The sequence below is a fragment of the Enhydra lutris genome, unplaced genomic scaffold (assembly GCF_002288905.1).
Source record: "Enhydra lutris kenyoni isolate GAN:26980312 unplaced genomic scaffold, ASM228890v2 scaffoldscaffold63, whole genome shotgun sequence".
NCBI lineage: Eukaryota > Metazoa > Chordata > Mammalia > Carnivora > Mustelidae > Enhydra > Enhydra lutris.
The window spans coordinates 6087914-6113705 of NW_019154147.1; the positions used below are offsets into that span (position 1 = coordinate 6087914).

The 25792-nt window shown below is 39.1% G+C and overlaps 1 pseudogene; it reads left to right on the forward strand.

Annotated features, from left to right (window-relative positions):
- The first annotated feature begins 10761 nt into the window (after positions 1-10761).
- Positions 10762-11509, forward strand: LOC111158782 (annotated as a pseudogene).
- Positions 11510-25792: the final 14283 nt, after the last annotated feature.

Here is a 25792-nt window from a genome sequence, read left to right on the forward strand (position 1 = left end):
ATGCAGACCTTTGTGCACATTGTTATGGTTGAGTATTGTTACTGTATATTGCATGTTATGACCTAGGGCTTCTCTCTCTCTGGTGATTCACTTTCTTAGTACCATCTACATTGTTTCTTGCAGACTGATGAAAATAGTCACATAAAATCTCTTACTTTAGTACCTAACCAATGTTGGAGGCTGGAAAAAGGAAAGTTAATTTCAATGTAAACAGAAGAAATTAGCCTAATTGTAAGACTTACTGAAATATCTAAATCATATGTTGCAAAGGGACATTTTTCAGGGAATTGTCCTTTAAAATTGAGATGGTGCTCACAACTTTGAATTTGTGGTTTCAGTCTTTAGAGTGATTAGATTGTGATGCCTTACCCTAGCAAGTGATGTTTAGGAGGCCATTAGATTCTGAAGAGGTGTACTTTACAGCATTTAAATAAACCTAAGTTATTGGGCCCTAAAGAGCATAACTGATCATCATTTTATATTTGATCAAAATGGTAGGCAATTATTTCTGTTGGGGGATTTATCCATTTGCATCTTGCAGTCAGTTTCAGAATTTTATTCCCCTGATCTTGCCTTGATATCATGATTAATTGATTGATTCAAGGCCTGAGTCAATAAACTGAGTATTTGTTATTATTTATTTAACTGCCCCCAGTGTGCTGGCTGGCATTCAGAGGCTAAAAAAAAAAAAAATACAGTCCAGCTCTCATAGCTACTTTAAGACTTGATTATGCAGGAGGAAAAAAAGGAAAGAAACCCCCTTTTTTGTTCCATCATGTGAATATTAAGAAAAAAAGATAACAAAGAAAATACATTTTGTATTTTTTTGGCCATTACTTAAAGATGTTCTAACGTCTGGACTGTTGTTCACTTTTAATTTATTTTTTCGGTTTCCATGTATATCCATATAAATCCACATTTGTATCTGTACCTTCATCTGAAACTAAAGCTCTTAATTTAGTTATTCCTCATATAAAAATAATTCTACTTGGGAATAGTTCAAAAAACACTCAGGCTTAGGAAAAAATGAGCAGTAAAACTGTACTCAGTTCATAAAAATCTAAAAAGTGCAGAAAAATAAAAAAAAATTTAAAAAGTATGTCAGGGTAACCATGTCTTTTTTTTAGATTGAGACTAAGGCTTCCTCACATAATAAACACTCCTTTTCAGGATGGACTTAACAGTGGCAAAGAATGGGTCACTGATCCCAAGAAATATACCCTCATGATGCTTCAGTTTGCTGTCAGAGCCCTAAGCAAGTAAGAATATGACCAAATTGGCCAAATGAGAAGCAGCACAGTGAATAAACATGTTACCAAACTAATACTGTAATTCTCAAATCATGCTTTTTAAAATAATCATTCAAACATGCACCCTGGAAAAAAAGTGATTTGTTTTGTACATGATAGCATGCATGGGTACAATAGCCACCATTCAATGATTAACACGATGGCAGGATGAATATTCGATGGCTATTTTTTCATTTTACAAGGTATTAAATAAAGATATACAGAACTTAGTGAATTTTTCCCAAGACAACTAAAATAAAGACAGTATTAACTCCAAAACATAGATATCCTAACTCAGGATTTCCAGAGAACTATTTCTTCCTAGGCCACATTTCTACCCATCAGCTGTCAAATTATACAGAGATGCTGTTACATAAATATGCTACTCTCACTTGAAGTTCCAGGAGAGATGTTTGCATAACCCAAAAATGGAATTCACCACCTAAAGCCCAATAAAAAACCAAAGGTGTAAAGATGCTACTGAACTAAGATTGATGGTATGTCCTAAATGCACCAGCTGTATAAAATATGAAATCATCCACTATACTGATGTCCCAAAGGAACCCGATGAGGGGCACATGCAATACCACATGTTTTGCATGACAGGCGAGACAACCAGGTCCACCAGATGTTATTCTCCTTCTCATTTGCATGGTTAGGACATATGGTGACTAGGAAGAATGAAGCCATCTCTTAAGCAGTGATATGAATGGTTCAAAAGATAATTGTTCCAAATTATAAACCCAACACCTGTCATGGATTAATGGTGGTGAACTTCTGAAAATAAATATATTAAGCACAACCTAAACACCTCATGTCATATGGTGTTTCTTATGCCTTACCACACATTTGCAATCTCTGAAATAAATCACAGCTCTTTGAATAGTTTGAGATTGCATAGTTTTATCTGGAGAAAGGTTTGGTTTCCTTACACATGTTAAACTTGAGAGTATTTCAACACTTGCAATAGCAATATTTGGATGTCAGAAGATCTAGATTTCAGCACCAAGGCATAATTTGGTATATAAAACATCTGGTGTGTTTGTGAGAGAGTATCAGATTTAATTCAGTGGTTTCCATATTCTTTCTGGTTCAACTATGCTTTTTGGAAGCAAGTTCAGTTTCTGGTTTATGTACTTGTCTTTTCAATGGCTAAAGTAAGACTAACATATATTTTTAAAGGTTACCTTACATAAAATAATAGCAAAGAAGAAAGTAAATTTGCTCACTATCCTGGAAACACTAGCTGGGAGCCCAGCTCCAACTTACTGCAGCTGATCCTTACCCTAGGGATATTTTTTTTTAAAGAATTTATTTATTTATTTGAAAGAGAGAGAGATCACAAGTAGGCAGAGAGGCAGGCAGAGAGAGACAGAGGGAGAAGCAGGCTCCCCGCTGAGCAGAGAGCCCGATGTGGGGCTCGATCCCAGGACCCTGAGATCATGACCTGAGCTGAAGGCAGAGGCCCAACCCACTGAGCCACCCAGGCACCCCTACCCTAGGGATATTGGAAACAAAATCTTCGTAGTGACTTTTGGAGCACAAATAATACCAAAACCCTAAAATTCAGTCACGGAGAGAAATCCCAACAAGTACATAGAGTTGTGACTCCTTTTTCTTTGATTTGGAGCTAGCATGAGAAAGCCATTCCACTCTCTTCTCTTGCAACAGAACTGTTTTCAAGACAAGGAAATTTTCCTCCACCAATGGTTCTTGTGCTTTTATTTTGGCAGATCTCCTAAAATTCTACTAATGTCCTTGTTGCAATACTACAAACAAGATACATTAAAGGAGTCTAACCTGCTGTAAAACGTATTATAATTGATTTTTATGAAGCATCTTTTGCTGTAAGTCATCACACAGCAGTATTTTGAAGCCAGTATGGGAACCACACCAAAGAAAGAGAATAAGGTTTGAAGTGTTATTTTCTTCTTCAAAGGTGTTGTTGAGCGGAGCTTCTGAGTTGGAAACATCTCTCTAAACCAGCGAGGATAGGATTTTAGAAGGGTGGCCCAAGATGAGCAAAATCCTAAAAAAACATCCAATAGCTTCTGTATCAGAAACCATAAAAGGGGAAGGACTTAACTGTCCCAGACATACCACAACTGAACACTTTAGGCCAATGTCTGCTGGTTTCAGTATCACACACTGAAAAGGTAATCCTACTATCTTTAACTTGGTGTTTATAAATACTGAAACACAGTGAGAATTCTTTGACCAAATCAATCCTGAAAATAGAAAGTTAAATAGACCCAGGAGACTGCCTGGCCAACCACTTCTTGTGTTTATTGACATTATTTCTTCATGTCCAGACACAGCTATGTCTATAGAGCAGAGGGTAACACCAGTACCAAAACCTTGCTATACAAGGATGGCTCCTGGTAAAATCATGAGTTTGGTGTGACTGACCAAACACTCATCATCTCAGTGTTCTTCTCTCCATTTTCAGTGTCTTCCCCCAAACAATGTTTGGTTCTTTCTCTATCCCTACCCCTGCCACCACAAGGCCAAGGCACTATTCCACTGGTGAAATAATATTGCCAACCCAACCACACGGTTTCACACTGGAGATTTCTTGTAGATGTTCTTTATCAAGTTGAGGATGTTCCCCTCAATTCTTAATTTGCTGAGAGCTTATCATGACGGGTGTTGGATTTTGTCAAATGCTTTTTCCATATCAAATGATATAATCACATCATTTTTTCTTCTTAGCTTATTAGTTTGGTAGATTACTTTGATTTTTAAATGCTGGAGCAGACCTTACTTATTTTTAAAACCTGAACAGATAAACAAAACTCTAATCAATGGTTATAATTAGTAATAAAAGCCAGTCTAGCATTTTCTGAAATGACACAAAGACAAGAAATATTTATTAATACTGTAATTATTTTAATGTAGAGAAGGGATAAAACCATTTGGATTTACAAAAACATAAAATAATATTACTAAACCTTGTTATAAGAATATTTTAATTTGGGGTGCCTGGATGGCTTATTCGTTAAGCATCTGCCTTCAACTCAGGCCATGATCCCAGGGTCCTGGGATTGAGCTCCACATTGGGCTTCCCCACTTGGCAGGAAGGCTACTTCTCTCTCTCCCACTCCTCCTGCTTGTGTTCCCTCTCTCACTGTGTCTCTTCCGTCAAATAAATAAATAAAAACCTTTAAAAAAAAGAATATTTTAATTCTTATCTAAAGTTGGAAGCTCTAGGATTCTTCAAATTCTTTTCAGAAAATGCTTTTTTTACTTTTAGCAGGAAATGGCCTCCTTGACGGAGCTACATCACCAACTTGTAACTGAAGACTTTTAGTTCTAGGACTTTTAAATCTTACTGCATTTCCCACTTAGAAGCATAAACAGTAACAGGATCATATTACGGTACTTGCTTCACAAGACATATAAAGTAGAGCTCATATCTGGATTTGTTCACAGGATTCAAGTCCCCTCTAAGCAAACTAAATTATAATGTGTATTAACAATGAGTCTAGAGGTATTAACCTTCCCAAGAGTACTGGCATTTTGTTTCTTTTTACCTAACACTCGACTGGAAGTTAACCACGAAGTTGGATATTCAGGCACTTGACAGAAAACCTATACGTCAGGTCAGGAGAGCTGCAAAGCATTTGGTGTCCCTCTCTAAACCTACTATATGGTTGACTGCCTAATTAAACTACACATAAGGCTTTCAGAATCCTCAGATAGCTAATTTTTAAATTTTATCCTGAATTTTTAGTTGCAATCAGTAGGAGACATGAGCTACAGTGAGATTAACCCCCCACAGCAGAACTACAACTCAACAACTAATTTCACAGATGAACAAAATGAGGCCCAGAGAGATGAACAATGATAACAGCAACTCCTTACATTTATTAAAGACCTTTATGGTTTACAAAGCATTTCCTTGGGACGCCTGGGTGGCTCAGTCAGTTAAGCATTTGCCTTCGGCTCAGGTCATGATCCCAGGGTCCAAGGATGGAGTCCCACATCAGGCTCCTTGCTAGTGGGGAGCCTGCTGCTCCCTATGCCTACTGCTCCCCCTGCTTGTGTGCACTCTCTCTCTCTCTCAATCTCTCTCTGACAAATAAATAAATAAAATCTTTAAGAAAAAAAAACATTTCCTCACAATATCCGTTTTCATCCCCACAATAATCCTTTACGAAGGTATAGCCTCATAATGCCATGGATTCCAGCACAAGTTGCAACTAATGCTATAAAATAATGACTGTGTTTAACATTTGATTTTTATTTCTCTCTGCTGTTTTCCTTGATTTATACAAGTACTATAAGCCAACAGACAATGTAAGAAGAAATGGATTTACAGTGTTAGAACATAAATTTTGCAATTAAATTTTAAGAGCCCAAACTGAGACCAAAAACCACTAGAAATATCCTATACCTTCTTCAGATATTCAAAGATTATGGAGAGGATAAAAATAGAAATCATGCTAAGCTGATCTATGATGAAGAGAGAGAAAAGGAATTTGAATCAAAACAAGTTTCTTGCCTGGGGTTTATCAGTGGGACATGCCTATCCACTATCCATCAGTATAGGGGAAGACCAGATACCTGAGAGAGAGGAGCTCTTTGCCATTGGTAAAAAGAGGTTCCCTCTGTTTCTTAGTTTTACCTATGATGTTTTCTATTTTCATCCATTTTTTCTTTTTCCACAATACTCTCATGTACCAAATCTCATTTCAGCCACACAGTAACACAAAATTGACAAAACAGGTACTTGGTTTGTTGCTGACAGGTTTTTTACTGCTGTCTTTTCAGCTAAGAAACTAAAGCCCGGAGAGCTTGAGTGCTTGACTGAAGGTTACATGGTAAGTTTAGAAGTGAACAGGAACTAGGATTCTTAACAGAACATGAGTCAGAAGAGGTCTTCAAAATGCAGTAGAGCACACTAAACATGGCAGACTGATGCATATATAGGACTCTGTCCTAAATTCCATCAAATGGCAAGAAAGGAATTTAAAAGACTTTAGCCCACAAGAGCAAATGACCATTTAAGGAGCTGCCAGTAGAAAGGAGATTTCAGTAAGTAGTTATAAAACAGCAAAAGGGCAGAAATGTGGTTTTGATTCACAAGGAGGAGGAAGGAACAGCTAAGTTGCTACAGAGGAAAACCCTGAAAAGAAATGAGACCGTCACATACTCATAACAACTGTAGGTCCAGGACATGGGGCACAAGTAATCAGAGGAGGCAGGAGGGCATGCCAGGGCAGAAGACAAGACTTCATGTCCAATCTACACATGACCTGAGTTAAATCCCCTATCATTCTCCTACCCAACATAACTAGTCAACTATATCCCCCTCCATACTACTACCTATGCTCCATGCAGAGTCCCAAGAACTCTTTTCTGAGGACATTGAACCCAAGTCTCAGTGATCATCACATTATGTGTTGGGGGTTGAGGATAGACCTGAAGAAAAATGAAGCGATAAAGTGACAATTCTGCAAGAAGGGTAGGACTCCTTAGTTTCTTTTCCCATCTCTGCTTCCAACTGGAGCCAGGTTTAACTCCCCAGGCAGGAAATGAACAAATTTTCTCTGGAGAAATTAAATAGCAAACCCCCCTCCAAAAAAAAAAAAAAAAAAAAAAAAAAAAAACAAACATAAAACAACAAAAGCAAATTTTAAAAATATCAGATATTGGTGGAGGGAAAACCTGGGGGTTGGTCTCCAAAGCTGACTTTGTCCCTGAACAAGCCAGAGAGATGGATTGCCCCTCACTACACACAAACCAACACACACACACACACAGAGCTTTCAATCTCCTTTTTAAGTGTCTCACTCTAAATATAAATGGAGAGCCTAGGATAACCAGACATTAGAGGAAGACCTCCAATATGAAAGGGAACAAAACAAGAAGAGAGAATAGAGGAATCACTGATAATACACACAGAAATTATGAATATTATTCTCAGAAAAATAAGCAAAGACATTCAATCCCTGAAACAAGATCAGGCTGCCACAAAAAAAAAAAAAAAAAAAGTAAAAGTGTGTGTTTAGGTTGGGGGTAGGGAATTAGAAAAATACAGAGAGTTTCTAAAAACATAACAGCAAGAATGAAAAACTTGGGAAATAAGGTGAGGAAATAAGAAGAAAAGAAGAACTAATAGATAAAGAGACAAATAGAGAGAAAAGTTAAGAAAATCAGAAGATCAATTTGAGAGCCCTGTACCAAACCCAAAAGGGGCTCTAGAAAGAGAGAACAGTGGGGAGGAAATTATGAAAGACATAATTTTCTCATAACAAAATTCTCTAGAACTAAAGATTAAATTTTTAACTTAATCTTCAGATTAAAATGGTCAATCACAATAAATGAAAAAGGACGGACACCAAGGCACATTGCTGTGAAATTTTAAAATCTCAGCAAGAAAAAGAACATTGTTTTAAGATTCCAGAGAAAAAATACAGTTCACACACAAAAATTACAAATCCAAACGGCAGCAGATTTCTCAATAGTAATTATAAAAGGTAGAAGAAATGCAGCAATTACTTCATAATTTTGAAAGAAATGAAATTCTATACCCAAACTATCACTGAAGTTTGAGTATAAAATAAAGACATTTTCAGATACTCAGATCTCAAAAATTTTACTTTCTCTATACGATTTCTTTACAGGCTGCTGGAGAAAAACAAACAAACAAACAAAAAAAACCCACAAAACAGGAATTCATCTGAAAGGAACTGTAAATGGGATTCAAAAATAAAGCAACACATCTGGATTGGAGTAGAGGGATGAAAAGCTCCAAGAAGAACAGTTTTAAGGGGAAAAGATGGAATTGACTTTTTGAACATATGGAAAATATTGATAGGTATATGTGATAGAGACATTAGAGCTTTTGGGGGGAAATTACAATAGGTCCAGAGAAATGTAACAAATGCAAAGAGAAAAGTATTAATTCCAAAGGACTGTATAAGATAAGAGGCATGATTGTAGTATATTACTGGGCTTGGCAGTGAATATTATTTCCACCATCATCATACATACTCTAAGCACTGATGAATGATTTAAGCAAAATTTGTGATACTACTATATGGGGGTGGGGTGGGGAAGAGGATCTGTGGATGTGTGTGTAAGAATAAGCCCTCATTGAAAGGGGAACCCTCCTACACTGTTGGGGGGGATGCAAACTGGTATATCTGCTGTGGAAAACAGTATGGAGATTTCTCAAAATATTAAAAATAGAACTACTCTATGACCCAACAATTGCACTACTAGCTACTTACCCAAAATAGATTCGAAGGGGTACATGCACTCCAGCATTTATAGCAGCATTACCAACAATAGCCAAACTATGTAAAAAGCCCAAATGTCCATCAACTGAGGAAAGGCCAAAGAAGAGATATACAATGGAATACTATTCAACCATCAAAAAGAATGAAATCTTGCCATTTGCAATGTCATGGATGGAGCTAGAGTGTATTACGCTAAGTGAAATAAGTCAGTAAGAGAAAGAAAAACACCATTTTATTTCACTCATACATGGAATTTAAGAAACCAAGCAGAGAACATACGGAAAGGGAAGGAAAAAGAGAGAGGAAACAAACCATAAAAGACTCTTAATGATAGAGAACAAACTGAGGGTTGGTGGAGGGAGGTGGGTGGGAGATGGGCTGAATGGGTGATGCATATTAAGAAGAGCACTTGTCATGTTGGCAAATGGGTATTATATGTAAGTGATGAATCACTAAGTTCTTATTCCTGAAACCAATATTACACTATATGTTATTTAACTAGAATTTAAGTGAAAATTTGAAAAAAAATTGAAAAAAAAGAATAAATCCTCATTCTCTGTGACAAAAAATTAAGAGATGATGTCCAAAACTATTAAATCAAAATTGTGTGACATACATATCACATTAACAAAATGAATGATGAAAATCAAATGATCCTTTCAACAGATGCAGAAAAAGTATATGACAAAATTCAACATCAATTTATGATTAAAAATTCTCAAGGTGGATATCAGGGGAATGTACTTAACATAATAAAAGTCATTTATGATAAGCCACAACTTATTTTCAGCATCATACTCAACATGAAAAACTGAAAACTTTTCTTCTAAGATCAGGAACAAGATAAGATGCCCATTTTTGCCATTTTTATTCAACATAGTATTGGAAGTCCTAACCAGAGTAATTTAGTCAAGAAAAAGAAATAAAAGGGATCCAAATTGGAAAGTAAGAAGTAAAACTGCAAAGACTCCAGCCAAAAACCGTTAGAACTAATTTAACTATTCAGTAAAGTTACAGGATACAAAATCAATATACAGAAATTTGTTGCATTTCTTATATACTAACAATGAACTATCATGAAGAGAAATTAGGAAAACAATCACAATTACAGTTGCATCAAAAGATATAAAATATCTAGGAACAAATTTAACCAAAGGTAAAAAGATCTATACACTGAAAACTTTAAGACACAGAGGAAAGAAACAAGGAGGCACAAAGAAATGGAAAGATATTCTATGCTCATAGATTTATTTAACATTTAACATTTAAAATGTTAAAATGTTCATACTACCCAAAACAATGGACAAAGTCAATGCAATCTCTAACAAAATTCCAATGATATTTTTCATAGAAATAGAACAAATAATCCCGAAATTTCTATGGAACCACAAAAGATCCTGAACAGCCAAAGCAACCTTGAGAAAGAAATGCAAAGCTGGAGGCATCATGCTCCCTGATTTTTTTTGGCCTTTTAACTTTTTATTTTAATTCCAGTTAGTTAACATATGGTGCTGTATTAGTTTCAGGTGTATGATACAGTGATTCAACAATTCCACCCTCCCTGATTTCAAACTATACTACAAAGCTTTAGCGAATAAAACAGTATTGTACTGGCATGAAAACAGGCACATAGATTAATTGAATAGAACAGAAAGCCCAGAAATAAACATGTATGGCCAATTAACTATAACAAAAAAGGCAAGAATAAAGATAGTCTTTAATAAATGGTGTTGGGAAAGCTGAACAGCCACATGCAAGAGGATGAAATTGAAATACTATCTTAGACCACACGCATATATTAACTCAAAGTGAACTGAAAACTTTAAAACCAGACATGAAACCAAAAACCTCCTAAAAGAAACACATAGTCAATGGTCTTGGCAATGATTTTTTGGATCTGACTCCAAAAGCAAAGGTAATAAAAGCAAAAAATGAACAAATGGGACTATATCAAACTAAAAAACTTCTGCACAGCAAAGGAAACCACCAACAATATGAAAAGCCAACATACCAAAGAGACAAAATACTTGAAAAAAATATATCCAATAAGGGATTAATATTCAAAATATATAAAGAACTCCTACAACTCAAGAGCAAAATAACAAACAATCTAATTTAAAAATGAACAGAGGATCTGGATAGACATTTTTTTCAAAAAAGACATACAGTGGCCAACAAACACATGAAAAGATGCCCAACAGTCTTTTTTCATACCTAGTGCAGCCATGGCTCATGTTCCCAAGAAGCATCTGAAGCATGTACCAGCTCCAAAGCACTGGATGCCGGATAAACTGACTGGTGTGTTTGCCCTTCATCCATCTATTGGTCCCCATAAGCTGAGAGAATGTCTCCCTCTCATCTTTTTCCTAAGGAACAGACTTAAGTATGCCTTAACAGGAGATAAAGTAAGGAAGATCTGTATGCTGTGTTTTTTATTAAGACTGATGGCAAGGTCTGAACTGATGCAACCTACCCTGCTGGTTTTATGAATGTCATCAGCATTGACAAGAGTGGGAAGAATTTCTATCTGATCCATGTCACCAAAGGTTGCTTTGCTGTTCATCAGATTACACCTGAGGAGGCCAAGAACAAGTTGTGCAAAGTAAGAATGATCTTTGTTAGGAGAAAAGGAATCTCTCATCTGACCCATGATACTTGCACCACCCACTATCCGTATTCCTTCATTAAGGTGAATGACACCATTCAGACTGATTTGGAGACTGGTAAGATTACTGATTTCATCACGTTTGATACTGGTAATCTGCATATGGTGATTAGGGTGCTAACCTGGGAAGTACTGGTGTGATCACCAAAAGAAAGGGACATCCTGGTTTTTTTGATATAATTCATGTGAAGGATGCCACTGGCAACAGCTTTGCCACCCAGCTCTCCAACATGTTTGTTATTGGCAAAGGCAACAAATCATGGATTTCTCTTCCCCATGGAAAGGGTATCTGCCTCACCCACTGCTGAAGAGAGATAGATTGGTGGCCATATAGCAATGGGTAAAATGGTCTCTAGGTGACATGGTTAAGTTTTTATACTTAACTAAGATAATACACAGCACAAAAGAAAGGAAAAGAGGGAGGAAGGAAGGAAAGATGCTCAACATCAGCGATCATCAGGAAAATGCAAATCAAAACCACAATGAGATACAGCCTCACATCTTTAGATACAGGTAAAAGTGGTTGTTAAAAGGGAGGGGGTCAGGAGATGAGTGAAATTAGTGAAAGGGGTCAAGAGGTATGAATGTCTAATTATAACATAAATAGCCACAAGGATGTAATATACAGCATGGTGACTATAGTGAAAAATACTGTAGTGCATACTTGAAAGTCACTAAAAGAGTAAATCCTAAAAGTTCTAATCACAAGGAAAAAAAATTTTTGTAACTTCATATGGTGACAGTTGGTAACTAGACATATTGAGGTAATCACTTCACAATGTATACAAATACTGAATCACTACATTGTACACCTGAAACTAACATAATGTTATATGACAATTATACCTCTCTAAATATAAATAAAATAAATGCAATTATACACACACACACACACACACACACACATAAATTGTGTGATATAAACATATTTAGCTAGGTGACAGTTTTCACTTCTAGGGCTAGGATTTGGGATTAAATGGGATGGAGTAGATGACTATATTTTTCATTTTAAGCTTTAATGCATATATTACTTTAATTGAAATATTAATTTTTAAATAATTTTCAAAAATAAAGGTAGCCCTGGTTCTCTCTCTCTCAGAAAGAAAAGTGAGTTCCCAGCTATGTCCTTCACTGCTTAGGGGCACCTGGGTGGCTCAATCAGTTAAGCATCTGCCTTTGGCTCAAGTCATGATCCCAGAGTCCTGGGATCAAGCCCCACATCAGGCTGTCTGCTCAGTAGGAAGCCTGCTTCTCCCTCTCCCACTCCATCTGCTTGTGCTTATTCTCTCCTCTCTCTCAAATAAATAAAATCTTTTTAAAAATAAAAATAAATAAATAAAATCAAAGGGGCTGACTAGTGAACTAGATGGATAAGGGGGTGAGGAGCCTCCTAAATATGGGAGCCCAATGAAGAGAGACTCAGACAAAGTCAACTGGACCCAGGAGTAGAGCCTTAGTCCTCCGAAAGCAAGGACAGCCCACCTCGTGCCCAGTATACAGGCTGTCCCTTAGAACTGCTCTCATCCCAAATCCCCACTGAACTCCTGCTTGAGAGTTATGGAAAAGGGAAGTGCAGCTGATCCTTAGACAACATGGGTTTGAACTGCGCAGGTTGTCCAGTTACATGTGGAGGTTTAGCAATAAATACACTACTGTAAATGCATTTTCTCTTCGTTATGGTTTTAATAACATTTTGTTTTTTCTAGCTTATTCTGTTGTAAAAACACAGCATATAGTACATATCAAAATGTGCTAATTCACTATGCTATCAGTAAAGCTTTCAGTCAATAGCAGGCAGTGGGTAGCTAAGTTCTGGGGGAGTCACATTGTTCTAAGGTCAACTGTATAAGCAAAAATACAGGAACTAATTCACTAAGAACTATGTAGGGGCACTTAGCCCAGACAGCTCTGTCTTGGAATCCCACTGACAGAATATGTCCTAAAAGTGGGGAAATCCCTGGCCTGGACCCTTCCCCACCTGGGCACGTGGAGAGCTCCAGCACACTGGAGCAGCATCCAGAGGAAGACTGAGGTGCTAAAAGACATGGACATGCCTTCAGGGACATATCAGAGCAGGGCAGGAGTCTGAAATGTGTAAACTGAGTGCTGACTGATCTTGCTCATGAGGGCATACATCAGGTACCTCCTGAAGACCCTCAAAATCCCACTGGGGCATTTTCCAGCCACCCAATAGGCTGTGTGAGCAGACAGATTCCTGGGATCAAGCCCCTCATCAGACTCACTCAGACAGAGTGACCACTGGCAAGTTCAGTGTCTTTCTGTTTACATAGCCCTGGTGCCCTGAAAAAGCAAATCTTACAGATGTAGCAAAAAGAAGGGCATATGTACGCCAATGCTCATAGCAGCAATGGCCACAATCGCCAAACTGTGCAAAGAACCAAGATGCCCTTCAACAGACAAATGGATAAAGAAGATATGGTCCATATATACAATGGAATATTACGCAGCCATCAGAAAGGATGAATACCCAACTTTTGTATCAACATGGATGGGACTGGAGGAGATTATGCTGAGTGAAATAAGTCAAGCAGAGAGAGTTAATTATCATATGGTTTCATTTACTTGTGGAGCATAAGGAATAACATGGAGGACATTAGGAGAAGGAAAGGAAAAGTGAATTGGGGGAAATTGGAGGGGGAGACAAACCCCATGAGGGACTGTGGACTCTGAGAAACAAACTGGGGGTTTTGGAAGGGAGGGGGGTCGGGGGTTGGGTGAGCCTGGCGGTGGGTATTAAGGAGGGCACGTATTGCATGGAACACTGGGTGTGGTGCATAAACAATGAATCTTGGAACACTGAAAAAATAAAATAAAATAAAAAATAAATTTAAAAAAAAAAGAAAAAGAAAAAGAAAATCTTCCTGAATGAGGTACAAATGTGCCACCTTAGGCATCTGGCTCTGGCACAGAGTTCTACCTGACCAGCTCGGAGTGCTCTTGCCATGGGCGGTCCTCCCAAATAATACCAATCTGGGAGAACATAAAGCTAAGCAACTGCCCACATCCCCCCCCCAACAAAAAAACTTTCAGGACACCACTCATGGGCTGTCACCCCTCAGACGGCCCCACTCAGAAAGGGTTCGTGACCAGGGGGTAAGTAAGGGGCTGCTGGCTCTGTGGTCTGAATTCCACAGCTTATGAAGAACAAGGGACCCTGGAGAAAAGAGCTCTCAGCTTTAGTGTCTGCTTTTCTCCGTGGCCAGACCCTTCTCTTGGCCCTGGACACATCCTCACTTTGAGGAATCAAAGCCGAGGCATGGAAGCTCCCATTACCTCCTGGGAGGTAAAGCAGCATTTCTGTGTCTCTTCCTTTACTCTGGTGGTTGTGTTGTTACAACACATAAAGGGAATTTTCCCCCTTAAGGATCATTTCTATTTCTCTAACAGCAGGGCCTCTCAGAGACCTCATGTGAGCCTCTAACCTGCCCTCTCCAAACCAGATACTCCCAACCACACATCCCATCGTTCAATGATATAGCCTCCCCTTAAGGAAGGTCCTCTATTGTTTTTCATACGTTGATCCTTTTCCTCCAGCTAGACATTCCAGAAAGGCAAGGATTAACCTTAGACATCTATTCTATAGCCCCCAAAGCACCAGTCCTAGCCCAATAAATAAGCTGGCACTCAATAAGTATGACTTCACTAATGCTTCAACTCAAATGGCTAGTTTCATAAGGAACCTGAAAATGGGCTTGTTGGGGGGAAAAAACAAACAGAAAAATTTACACGTATTTCAAAGTGTTTTTGATATCCTCTCCTTCTTTTTCAGCCCCTTCTACAACCCCTCCGCACGCTAAAAATACATAAATAAGGGTCTAATAGAAGCCATACATTTAAAATAACATATTTTCAGGAGATTTTTTTTTTTTTTAACAAAGCTTGGATGCCTGTGCAGGCTATAAATTTACAGTTGATGATCTTCTGCCAGAAGTTCTTTTGGGCACTTACAGCTGTGAAATACAATCTTTAGTTGACTACACAACCCCTTCATGCTCCCAGTCTGATTCCAACAGCCTGTATTCCTGACAACATAACTCATCACAACAATAATGAAATAACAAGAGTATTTATTTGGATTTACACACCACCTTTCACCTAAGGGTCCCTGAGCAACTTCAAACACAGCTGAAATGGTTCCAAACCATGTACCTCTCCAACTTGGGTTTAGAAGCTAAAAAAGGAGTCAGTCTGCTCTGTGTAATTCCTTGGCAAAAATCATACACTTTTACATAAATGGAAACAGTGAGTCCTGGCTCTTCTTCAATAATCTTCTCTACCCTCCTTACACGTTTCCTCTTTGCTGAGAAAGAAACTATTGGCATAACCTAGACCCTGCCTTTACATTTTATTGTTTTGTGCTTCGAAGATCTTTTTTTGCAAAAGCTAAGTATACTATAAAAATTAAGTGTCTTTCTACTTTGCAAGATTCATTGAACTAACTTTTATTTGGGATACCTAAGAGAATTGGAAAATTCCCTCTCTTCCATTTCCTTATTTTTTCAACACTTGCACTTTTATTTTTTCATGAACTATAGTTATTTCTTTTTTTTTTAAGATTTTATTAATTTATTTGAGACAGAGAGAGAGACAGCATGAGGAGTCAGAGTAGAGAGAAGCAGACTCCCTGCTGAGCAGGGAGCCTGACACGGGGCTCAATCCTAGGACCCTAGAATCATGATCTGAGCTGAAAGCAGACGCTTAACCAACTGAATCACGCATGTGCTCTGAATTATAGCTATTTCTTTACTTGTTTATTCTCCTCTACTACAGTGGGAGATTTAAAAAAAAAATAAGACCTATATATTTGTACCCTTTCTCTTTGTATGCCTATATCTTTCAGTGTCATGTGCACAGAGTATAGAGATCAGTGATGAACTGACTTGTTTCTGAGTTGCATCCATAATTTAAATTTTTTCTTAAATATATTATGACCCCAATGTTTACATTAAGGTACAAATGAGGGGGTAAAAATAGCAAATGTCTAAACTCTTATCTTTCCTTCCACTGGACCTAAACAAACAGCTACAAATGGTGTTAACCATCATCACTAGAAATAAGGAAACCAGTTTACTAGGCCTACCAGCACAGAACCCAGATGTCCTGCTTTGGCCAAACACAACTTTAGAGGCAAATTACTCTGAGCCCTTGGATTATTTCAGCCCTATTGCTGGGCATAGAAAATGATGACCCTCTTAGAAAACTCTGGCTCTTAGTCCCTCATTAAATACAAATAAGGAATCTATAATGTGTCAGACATTGTGCTAAGGGCTGAGGGTTTAAGAATGTGAAGTGCATTGCCCTGCCCCCAAAGAACTTACAGTCCAGGAAAGGAAACCATCAGAGAAACTGAGAAGAGCAGGATAACACGGTAAGCAGCCTCACGTAATGATGCATGAGGTGAAAGCGGTAGCGTTGGAACCCAACTCTACTGATGCCTCTTCCCAATGCCAGGCTGGGCCACGAACACACTCTAGCACCCTGGGCTCTGAACCTACCTGCCCTCCTCTAGAGTATCTAGCTAACCTCAGAACTGGGGCAGCGCCTCGACTTGGCATCCGGAAGTGCTGTTTTGTTGCACCCTCTAGAAGCTTTCTGGCTTCTCCCTTGGATGCCATCTTTCTGCTCTCTCTTGGCTCTTCACGCTGGAGCCCACAGGCCTGCCTGTTTTCTCTTTGTACTTTAACACTGTGGCTAGATGATATTTTCAGATCTTAAGGGTTTTTTTCTCTCTGTATTTGTTTGTTTCCTTCCTCCATTTCAGACTGGTAGCAGTCTTGATACACCATGACTTCCAGAAGGCATGCATCAGGGCCAAAACCAGAAATAACCAGCAAGTCCTTCTGGCTTTTTTTCCCCCAAAAAAGATGTTTAAGCATTTAATGGAACTCAGTGGTTTGGAGAAAAGATGGGAGAGAGTGTGAAAAGCAATATGGAGGGGGCTTCATCCTTCCTTTCTTCTCTGCCCTAGAAAAAATATCCCTAGGGCAAAAGTAGAAGAGGAAGGAAGAGAAATACCAGAGAGTCCCAGAACAGCCACACTCCTCCATTCTCCCATAATGTTGACAGCAAAAGTCCAAATGGAAGGACAGGGTGGAGTTCAGGCTAGGCAGACAAAACCCCAGGCAGCATCACGTGGCATAGCCATAGGAGGAAAAGGGATCTGGTAGGAAGGGTGGCAGCCCTAGCAGTAACCTGCCTGGAAAGATGACCAAGGACCAGACATCCACTCTGCATTCTGCTGCTTGGCACTGCCTAAGAAGAAGGAAAACTCAAATAAATGAAGTTAAGCTTCCCCCCAGACTAAATGAAGGGATGCTCAGTATGAAGTGAAACTGACTTATGAACAATTCATACGACATCTCTAACATACCTGAGCTGTGTGGGCTGATGAGCACCACACTCTTCCTGGATGTCCTTCTCTATGCACAGGGCTTTATCCACTGTTGAACTCTAGATCTAAATCTCAGATTTTCTTTCCTTGCCCTGCAATTTGGACTGATATTTCAAGCTGCTTTCTAAATATCCCATTTCAAACTTATCAAGTCCCAAAGTGACTCCTATCTTCTTGATTCTTCCCCACCCCCACCCTACCAACCCAGTTCTCTCCCCCATATTCTTTTGACAAGAGCATTGAAGTCCACTCATATTCGAAACGTCACATATATCATCCAGACCAGTCAGTTCTACCTTGGGAATCCGCTCCATCACCTCACCCATATCCATTTTCCAGACCCTCATCATGTGAACTCTATTCATGTACTGGCCTTGTCACTGGCATCTGTGTTATCAGACTCTTCTATCCTGCCCAAGGCATCCAAGATCCTAGACACCTCCAGCTTCCTGTAAGAGAAAATCCACATTCCTCATCAAGGAATACAGGACTGTGTCTAAGCATGGCCTCTGACTACTCCATCCTCTACCACCTTCTATATTCTGCATGCACATACACTCACACATGTACCCCAGAATCTTACCACCTCTCAGGAACCAAGAAGGGACTATAGCTAAGCAATGGATTAAGAAGTGGTAACTTGTGGCTTGGTCTAAATGATAAGCTGGTGTGAGGAAAGTCAGAGCAAATGTGGAAAAAAAATCTTCCTTGGTTTCCTTCTAGAATTCTCTTATGTTGCAAGAAAACAAATCTAGGAGAGCCTGTCACTTAAGCTAACGGTCAACATGAATGACAACTAAGGCTGATTCTATAAGGCTGCTCTGGCCAGCCTTCCAAGAGTCCTTGGCCACTTTTGTGGCACCTGTAATACTGCCATTCTCACAGGATTTTTGTAAGAATGAAGGCAACAGTTGAGGAAGGAGGAGAGTTCTCTGTAAAATTTCTAATGTTGTACAAAATGTAAGTATTCACTCTTTTTCCTGTAAATAAATATTCATTCATTTCTGTCTCTTACAATTCAAAATTCCTTAGAAAAATACAACTCACCGAGGGTCTGGTCTGTCTTATGCAAAAAGGAAATGCCACATACCCGTGAGAATCCAAATCATTGTTAAATGAAAGTGTGCTGGGAAGTGACAGGGTATCTTTTACTGAGAACATGGGACTCCATATGAATTCAGAAACACTACACCATGGTTGTTATCATCAGGGCAGCCCTGGTGTGTCTGCCTGAATTTTTAATATTCTAGCTTTTTAATCTTGCATGACTCTCCCTGACAAAGTCAGTCCAAAAGAAGAGACGCTTAATAAACATTTGAGGCCAGGAACTAGCTGTTTGTGAAACTCACTTTCCATTAAGTAATTGTAGGTTAGGCTAAATAAAATGTTTTATGGGGAGTAATATGTCCACGGTGAGGCTTCATTAAATATGTTACTGTTTTTATGGCCCCTTCGGGATGGAAAACAAATAAATTGTCCTTGTTCTCCAGAGACAACGCTGACCCCCCCCAAGTCTGCTTTGTAATTGCCTTGCATGCAGATCAACTGTCACAGCTGGTTTTACAAACTACAAGCATACAGCCAGCTCTTTGCTGCTTACCAATGCACTGATAATACACGATGAAGAATAAAGTATTATTTCGGTATTCCCTGAACTATGCTCTACAGAACATTAGTTCTGTAAGACGGTAACATATATTCTGAAAAAATGAAAAGGAAGGAAGCAGCCATGATAAGTGGCTCCTCCATGAGCAAACAGAATTGAGAAACAGTAGATTAAACGAAGGTAAGCAGTTTTCCTTCCTTCAGGATATTTCAAGCCTTCAATAGGCCAAAATGTTTTGTGAATCTCCTAGAGGGGAATGTAGTAAATAGAGCACCTCTAAAATTATTTGACCATAGAACTTACTTTCTATAGAACACAAAAGTACTAATGTTCCACAGAACACAGTTTAGAAGAGGCTGTTCTATTTAATAAAGCCAAGTAACCAATGACAACCAGTTCAATAATTTCTAGAACATCATATTTCTCGGTGAAAGTCCAAAGCAAGGGAACATCCCCCACAAGCAATATCCTTACAAGAAGCATAAGACAGTATCATCTGCAAATGAAGTTTTGAGTAAAACACGTTAAGATCTCACTACAGCCTGAGGATCTATAATTCAATACTCGAAGTCATTGTTCCTCTTATGGAGAACAGGAAACAAAATAGACAAAGCATGTTGCCATATTTTCTACACTTTGCTGCAGGATGACCATTCTTACTTAAGCACAGGAAGAAAAATGTTAAACAACAAAAATCCAAGTATGTTAGCTGTCCATGTTTTCCCTTATGATTGTAAAAAGCATCTTAAGCACAGCAAGCTTATAAAGGAATGTATGACAGCCAGAGTGGCCAGGGTGACCAAGAATAGGGGCTGTGTTGTGAAAAATCTCTCATGTGACTCTACATTGTCATCACATAATGGATGCGGACAGTGCCCCTCCTGGATCTCTTTTACCTGACATCCCCCTGTTGCCATGAGTGTTGGTTACAAAGAGCTCAGAGGCTTCCTCCCAGGACAACTGCCGTCTGCAAAATAGGAGCTAATCTTAGCCAGTAGATTATATCACTCATCCATCCCAGGGCAGCTTTTAACCAGTGACTGACTGATGCGAGATACAAAAGGCTCGTCTCCTTTCCTCAAGGCAGGACTAGCTATGTGGTACAATTCATCTGCAGAGCTCTTCATGAGATCAGGTTAAAGCCGGCCTCTAGCAGAGACCACAGCTAGGCTTAGCTGCTTGCCTGGCCCTATCGTATTTCCCTTACTCTCTTGTTTCTTTTTTTTTTTTTTTAAAGATTTTATTTATCCATTTGAGAGAGAGACAGTGAGAGAGAGCATGAGCAAGGAGAAGGTCAGAGGGAGAAGCAGACTCCCCATGGAGCTGGGAGCCCGATGCGGGACTCGATCCCGGGACTCCGGGATCATGACCTGAGCCGAAGGCAGTCGTCCAACCAACTGAGCCACCCAGGCGTCCCTACTCTCTTGTTTCTGAGACCACTCCAGTAACTAATGCCAGTCTCCAAATGCCAGTCTCAGGCTCTGCTAATGCCAGTCTCCAAATGCCAGTCTCGGGCTCTGCTATTAGGGAACCCAGCCCAAGACATCCAGTTTACAACCTTGTGTCTAAAGAAACAGTTTTTCATAAGAGATTCTTAATCTCACAAAACAAACTGAGGGATGCTGGGGTAGGGAGGTAGGGATAGGGTGGTTGGGTTATGGACATTGGGGAGGGTATGTGCCATGGTGAGTGCTGTGAAATGTGTAAGCCTGATGATTCACAGACCTGTTCCCTTGGGCCAAATAACACATTATGTGTTAAAAAAAAAATAAAGAAAAATAAAGAAATAGTTTTTTCTTTCAATTACAGTAATACGGTTCACAACGGTTTGTCCTCTTACCTGCTTCAGGAATCTTACATTGTGTTCTAATAAGAGGACTTAGATCAGTAGTTCACATCGTGTGGTCTTGGATCATGTACATTGGAGTTATCAAAGTACTTGCTAAAAAGTAAAGATGGCTAAGGCCCCCCCACCCCCGCCAGACCTACGGAATCAGAATTTCTGAGAGTGGGATCCACAAATTATATTTTTTATATCAGGTACTTCTGATGTGGTTGAGTTTAAGATCCACTATCAAGATGCCATGATTTCGCCAGCTTCCCCCCAGCACCTCCCTTCCTGTAATAAGTGAGAAACACTCTCAGGTCAAACTAACTTGTCTTCTTACCTTCTGCCTACTGATAAACTCCTCTGAGAGAAAACAATGCATAAATTTCTAAGTAGAAACTTTCAATGTGGTCTATAGAGAGAGAAAAATAAAAATGAACCCCAAGCAGATTATTGTCTTGGCTAATGATAAACTACTTCAAAATGTAAATTTTGTTTCATCTCTTTGAAATCGAAAAATGTGATTTGAGATGACACTCTAAATAAGTTGGAGAAGCTATGTTTAATCATCTAAAATCAATTATTTCTAAGTATTTAGGAATTATGGGAAGGAAGATAATCTGAAAACATTTTTTCCAAAGCACAATGCAGAAAAGACCTACAGTAGCTCATAAACATCTAAATTGCCATATTTATTCATCCCAAAGAAGTTGACTGTTGCTAGAGAATTATTTAGCTAAAAAGTCTCAGATCTCTGAATACACAGTGAAAAACATCACTGAATGCCGTCTTTTTACCTACCTCTGACGAGCATGGGACAACCACAGTTGTTCACAAGTACCTCAATCAGCAGGACTATCAAAATTAACCACAGGTATAGTTAGTGACAAGAGATCAAACAGAGCTCCAACAGCAAACCTGTTGTCTACCACGGAGCCAAGATGGGTCAAGAGAATCAGAGGGTGGGTGGAGATGGCTTCTAGGGAATGGTGTCCACTGAGCAGCAGCTGATTGAAGCCTAGACTATTGGCAGGCAGACATCTCTCTTCATAATCACTGTTTTGAGGGTGTATGTGTGTGTGTGTGTGTGTGTGTGCTGGGTTTTTTAATCCAGGAGAAATGAAATGAGTTTGATTCAATGCCAAACAGGGCAGCCATGCTGTTCCTCACTGACTGGTATTTCTTAATGACCATCTCAGCAGCGATCCCAAAATGAATCAGCCACCCCTGGAAAGCTCAAAGATGTTCATAATAATTATCTAGGGCTTGGTTAATAGAGAATACAAGAACACACTTTTAATCAACATGAAGCACCCTTTCAAGTCCCAGAAATCCAAAAAGCTACCTGGTAGGAGGATATTGGGTTGTTCAATTTGTTGTTTCCTCCTGGAGGCCGAAACATGGACTGTGTGATAACAAATCTAAAACAAAACTCAAAGAGAAGTCTAAACTTGCAAGTTATAAAAATACATTAGGACCAATATTTTTAAGAAGAGATAATGCTAAAAATAAAGTGTCACAAATAACACACTTTTGAAGTAAAGGCAACTCTACAGGTATGAACATGTAGTTTCCAAAGTCCAAAGTGGTTCCAATGTGTTATTTTAAAATGAGATCAAAGTTCTTTAGAAAACGTGTTATTAGAGTAGCTCCTTTTGGGGAGAATACATATCACTATGTTATACATATCACTTAATGGGATTAACACAGAGATATCTGGGGCCACACCCATCAAGAGCCAGCATCCTTACCTTGAATTTCATAATCAACTCTGTTGGTATACCACAGCAAACTGACCAAGAGGATGTTGATCATTTGAAAAACTTGAGGTTTTCAAACGGACACAAGAAAAAGGAGAAAGAACTATTTTAGAGAAGGGATCCTGGCAATGGCAATACTAAATACAAAGAATGCTCCAGGCTTCTATCAGTGAACAGTCTCACTGTCCTGACAGTTTTAGGAAAGGTAGGGAGAGACATGACAATGATTATAAACTCAACTCCTCAACATTAATTCCTATGGAAACACTAAGACAAATCATCAAACTATCTATCTGAAGGTACCCAGAGACTCTCACCAAGTCCAAATAACCTTAAATGGCTCCATGAAGAACCAGCCTGGGAGCACCCATATAGCCCTCCAACTACAAGTTTGATCTACATGGTGTCTAGATAAAGGAGGCAGAATGAGAGGCAATTTCCTCAAGAAATTTAATTCTAATATACATGATATTCTTAGCAATTTCTTATCAAGATATAGCTTAGCATCTAACTAGTCCAAAGCTAGACCCAAACAAATTATAGTGGCTTAGTGTCCATCCAAGCACCAGAGAGTATCCTCACAATGAAAGCTGTGATTAAAAGTATGCACCTTGGGGCACCTGGGTGGCTCAGTGGGTTAAAGCCTCTGCCTTCGGCTCAGGTCATGATCCCAGGGTCCTGGGATCCAGCCCCCCATCAGGCTCTCTGCTCAGCAGGGAGACTGCTTCCTCCTCTCTCTCTGCCTGCCTCTCTGCCTACTTGTGATCTCTGTCTGTCAAATAAATAAATAAATAAATCTTAAAAAAAAAAAAGTATGCACCTTTGTCCTTCAGATGAAACAAAGTTGAGTGGGGCTGATTAACTCAGTGAAAATATTTTGAGTTATGTATTTATATATACTTACAAGTATATACTTATGGTAGTATTGTATGCTATGTGCTATGTACTGAATTGTATTCCCCAAAATTCATTATGTTGAAGACCTAACCCCCAGTGTGATGGTATTTGGAAACAGGGCCCCTGGGAAGTAGTTAGGTTTAGATGAGGTCATATTAAGTATGGCCCTTATGATGGGATTAGTGCCCTTATGAAAAGAAATACCAGCAATCTCTCTCCCTTTGCCATGTAAGGACGCAGCGAGGTGGCTGGCTATGTGCAAACAAGGAGGAGGGCTCTCACCAGGAACTAAGTGGGCAGCACCTTTTTCTTGGACTTCCCAGCCTCCAGAAATATGAGAAATAAATGTCTGTCGATTAAGATACCAACCTATGGTATTATCTTATAGCAGCCTGAGCAAAGTAATACACTACTATAAAAGTTTACTTAGAACAAAACAACAGCAAAAAAGCAACTGTAAACCAGTAGCAAAAATAGTCCATCAAAAACAGAATGCATTTGAAAACTGTGATTTCAGTACAATGTCTTGTGATGTTAGTGAGAAAATGATGACTGAGAACTTATCAAATTCCCAAATCTGCAAATACCCTTTTAGAGAAAAAAAATGAAGTGTCACTGAGACATGGTATAAGACAAGACAGTTTCAAGACAGGTTGCTCCATGACAGGTTCTGTACACCAGCCTTATAGTCTTCGAAACTCAAATCTGTGCTTCAGTAAAATGACAAATGACCACCTGTTTGGTGTGTGTGGGTGTGTGTGTCTCTCTCTTTCTCACACACATACACATACAAACACAATCCCATTACTATAATGTCCAGAAAGTCTACTACACAAGGTTTAGAAATATAAAGCAAAACCAGAGGTAGCAAGAATAGATCAGACAGAAAGGGCCATTCTCAGCCACAAACTAAACATTAGTGGGGTATGAAATGCCTTTCCTGAAAAGTTAAAATTAAATATGTCATGTTTCTGGTTAACAGAATGTAGGCTTCCATAAGTGAAAAATTCAATTAATGATACTGAGACTAGATGTCCTTGAAAGATGATATTTAGTTTGGGTGAAAAACATTTTAATAAATGGTGGAAACCATGCAACATAATAAAAATAACAATTCTGAGCACAAACTGAAGGTATCCAAGTCGTTAGCTACTGGGGGGGGGTTACCTATGCAAAATGTACAGCTTGAACATGGCTCCACCCACTAGGTAGCTCCACAGACTTGCCTCAGACAAGTTACTCAGCCTTGTCACCCCTCAGTCTCCTCACCTGTATACTGGACGATAATAATTATCCCCCATGGGATCATCTTGAATCAAGTGCATTAACATAGGTGAAGTGTGCCTGCCATCTAGTAAACAATATGCACACATGGATTGTTATTACAGAACAAGAAAGAGTTTTGAGATTCTTAGAGCTAGTAAACAGGACTCCACAATAATCTTCTATTCCTCACCTTGGGTAGAAGAAAAAAAAAGAAAAAACAAGGCTAGTCATGGGGTGGGGTTACAAGGATTCCCCAGTCCCCAGAGGATCTCCCTCACTTGTTCAGAGACACCAGAAATGTCTAAACATATTCTATGATCCAAAAGGCCTGAGGGCGCCTGAGTGGCTCAGTTGGTTAAGTGGCTGTCCTCAGCTCAGGTCATGATCCCAGAGTCCTGGGATAGAGTCCCAAATCGGGCTCCCAGCTCCGCGGGGAATCTGCTTCTCCCTCTGACCTTCTCCTCTCTCATTCTCTCTCTCATTCTCTCCCTTTCTAAAATAAAATAAATAAAATCTTTTAAAAAAGAAAGAAAGAGGGGCACCTGGGTGGCTCAGTGGGTTAAAGCCTCTGACTTCGGCTCAGGTCATGATCTCAGGGTCCTGGGATCGAGCCCCATATTGGGCTCTCTGCTCAGTGAGGAGCCTGCTTCTCCCTCTCTCTCTCTGCCTGCCTCTCTGCCTACTTGTGATCTCTGTCTGTCAAATAAATAAATAAATTTGTTTTTTTTTTAAGATTTTATTTATTTATTTGACAGACAGAGATCACAGGTAGGCAGAGAGGCAGGCAGAGAGAGAGGAGGAAGCAGTCTCCCTGCTGAGCAG